This window comes from Aplysia californica, unplaced genomic scaffold (genome assembly GCF_000002075.1).
Source record: "Aplysia californica isolate F4 #8 unplaced genomic scaffold, AplCal3.0 scaffold01325, whole genome shotgun sequence".
NCBI lineage: Eukaryota > Metazoa > Mollusca > Gastropoda > Aplysiida > Aplysiidae > Aplysia > Aplysia californica.
Genome location: NW_004798595.1, coordinates 106,776 through 110,186, shown reverse-complemented (window position 1 = coordinate 110,186; position 3,411 = coordinate 106,776). Strand labels below are relative to the sequence as shown.

The 3,411-nt window shown below is 42.5% G+C and overlaps 1 protein-coding gene across 1 annotated transcript in view; it reads left to right on the top strand.

Annotated features, from left to right (window-relative positions):
* The window catches only part of LOC101850693 (troponin C, skeletal muscle), a 13,559-nt gene that overhangs the window by 7,179 nt on the left and 2,969 nt on the right, over positions 1-3,411 (top strand). The gene's annotated exons all lie outside the window — the stretch shown is intronic.

Below are 3,411 nucleotides of genomic sequence, written 5' to 3'. Positions count from 1 at the left end.
GCGTGTGTATGTACGTATGCGTGAATGCGTGTGTCGGCCTACGTGTGTGAGAGAGAGAGCACACTCATACTCACATGGTATTAAATTTAAGTTGTGTTTAGTGAGGTGTTTTGGCGTCCACAAGACGTTTCTCTCTACGTGATGGTTTTGTTGTTTGGGTACCACGAACAGACCATGTACTGTATTTCACTGGTTTCTTACGTCTCTCTTACTCTTATGTGTTTTCTTATTGTGATTCAGGAGTGGAGAAGTTAAAAATTTCCACAAATCCCCCCCCCCCCCCCCCTTGGGTTGATTTTTATGCACCCACAATCACAAACGACCAGTACAATGATTCAAAAGTAGAAAATAATTTGCTTAAAATGTCTTGGTTTTACTGCTTGTCTCGCTCGCACACATGCATATGTGTGTGCGAGTGTGTGTGTGTGTGTGTGTGTGTGTGTGTGTGTGTGTGTGTGTGTGTGTGTGTGTGTGTGTGTGCACGTGCGTACGTGTTTGAGTTCTTTTTTAAATAAGATTTTCGGTAAGTGTTTTACGGCGCTCGCAACTGCATAAGGTCACATGAGTGAACGGGACACACCAAACATTTTCAGTTCGTAGAAAATTTTTAGTTTAGCCCGGGTGGCGGTCAAAGATTACTCCCCTTAACGTGCGCAACTTGCAAACGAGACCTCCGAGATTTTTCGCCCTTGTCCGAGAAGACTAGGTGGAGATCTTTCCTACCAGAAGATCAGGGGTGTGGCTGAAAGACAGCAGTAAGAAGGAGCCAAGGAGTAGCAGTAGAAAGGCTGCAGAAAGAGTCAGGAGCCCAGAGGAGGCGGGCAAAGGAGGTGAGGGGGTGGGGGCAGACATTTGAGACAAAAGCAGACGACAGAACATTGTTGGAGAGCAGGATAGGAGGTGAATGGAGACAATTTTAGAGAAGAAAATTTTTTCGTCACTACTCGGATTTGAACCCGGGACATTTGAATGAGAGGCAAACACCTTAATCTCTAGGCCACGAGAGCCCCCGTGTGAGTTCTGGGTCTAGCTGTTCTATTAACTTTTTGTTTCGGATACGTTTTATCAGCCACTTTATGACACGAAGTAAATTGGTCGCTTTTAAGCACAAAGGGGCTCTTCCGAAAAATGCTGTTTTGAGAAAAGCGGAGGTAAAGTTTCTGGATCCTTATTCAGTCCCTTTAAAAGGCAAGGAGAGTTTTCTTTTATAACTAAACAAACATACACACACATGGAACCAAACTTCTCCTATAGGTAGGGCAATTCCCACTTTTGGTGTAGGTCAAGATTTCTGGAAACCCCCGAAATCTGGGTTAGCTCGCTTGTCCTTAAAAGCGACCAATTATAATGTAAATCCACAGGGGTTAGGAAGGAATTGAAAACATAAATGCGTGTGCCTGGAGAAAGGTCCCAATTGTCGGCAAAGCTAATTTTGAGCAACGGCGTGAAAAGGTTAAAAAAAAAAAAGTCGTGCCAGGTCAAAAATTTACTTCCATCAAAAAACATATGTTTGACCATTTTATAATGTATATGGTCGCTTTTAATTTTAAGCACAAGGGGGCTATCCCGAAAAATGCTGTTTTTAGAAAATCGAAGGTAAAGCGTTTGCCCCTTGTTCAGCTTCATTAAAATACAAGGAGAGTTTTCTCTATAACAAACATACACACAAATGAAACTAAACTTCTCTTAAAAGTAGAGCAATGCTCACTTTTGGTCAGTAAGCTTTAGTAGAGGTTTTACGGCGCTCGCAACTGCATAAGGTCATATGAGCGCCAGAAGATTAGAGCTGTTACAAGAGAGTAACAAACATTTTTTAAAATGAAGGGGAGATAAGGACGACAGATGTTTGATAGGAAAGAAGAAGCAAACCACATCAGAGCACCCGCCAACCACCCACTGAAAAAAAACCTGGGTTAGCCTGCTTGTCCTTAAAAGAGACCATATAGATCTATCGAAAGGATGTTATGTCTTAAGTCTAGATATTTTTTATTAGTTATTTTTGCAACATGCTGTACTGTTCAGCAATGAATTTGCTACAAGAATATGCCCTAATTTCAATATCCAAAATTCCCGACATCTGGGACCTTTCTCCGCGCATACACACTATCTTTTTTCTTAAAGTAGAGGTTTTACGGCGCTCGCAACTGCATAAGGTCATGTGAGCGCCTAGGGGTGAATGTCAACAGAGAAGTCCTTAAAAGGGAATCAGACTTACTCTGCTCACCTCCCTAGCTTCAACAGCACAAAGTCTGCTGCTTCGACTATCAAGGCACCCCGGAAATAGCGGGTCACAAGAGTGTAAAAAACATATAAAAGAAGTAGAGAAAAAATGACGATAGTAAGGATTAGAAAAAAACAACAACAGTTCCCTGTTGCAGTTCAAGCAGTTATGAGCCTGACGTTGATGAATCAGCCCATTCACAATTACAATTCTACTATGCACAAGAACTCGAGATGTTAATGTCCGCCCCCCCCCCTCCTTTGGGGAATGGCCTAAAGACACTTCAGTCAGTAGCAACCCCCCCCCCTCCAGACACACTATCTTCTGGGGTCTGAAATGTTATATACATGCATGTAAACAAAAGTTGTGCTTTGCCTGTAAACTTTGAAATGCATTGCAAATAATTATTTCAACTCCTTTTTTTCTGTATTTATGTACAGTACTCTGCGCGAGTTTTATTGTGTGCAGTTTAATTCAATTTTCCAGTGACTTTTTAATAATACATATACATGTATAGTAAACCAAACAAAATTCTGGTTTGAGTTTGTGTAGCTTTCTTGTGATGAGAGAGAGAAAGAGAGAGAGAGAGAGAGAGAGAGAGAGAGAGAGAGAGAGAGAGAGAGAGAGAGAGAGAAAGAGAGAGAGAGAGAGAGAGAGAGAAAGAGAGAGAGAGAGAGAGAGAGAGAGAGAGAGAGAGAGAGAAAGAGAGAGAGAGAGAGAGAGAAAGACAGAGAGAGAGAGAGAGAAAGAGAGAAAGAGAGAGAGAAAGAGAGAAAGAGAGAGAGAGAGAGAGAGAGAGAGAGAGAGAAAGACAGAGAGAGAGAGAGAGAAAGAGAGAAAGAGAGAGAGAGAAAGAGAGAAAGAGAGAGAGAGAGAGAGGGAGAGAGAGAGAGAGAGAGAGAGAGAGAGAGGGAGAGAGAGAGAGAGAGAGAGAGAGAGAGAAAGAGAGAGAGAGAGAGAGAGAGAGAGAGAGAGAGAGAGAGAAAGAGAGAGAGAGAGAGAGAGAAAGACAGAGAGAGAGAGAGAGAAAGAGAGAAAGAGAGAGAGAAAGAGAGAAAGAGAGAGAGAGAGAGAGAGAGAGAGAGAGAGAAAGACAGAGAGAGAGAGAGAGAAAGAGAGAAAGAGAGAGAGAGAAAGAGAGAAAGAGAGAGAGAGAGAGAGGGAGAGAGAGAGAGAGAGAGAGAGAGAGA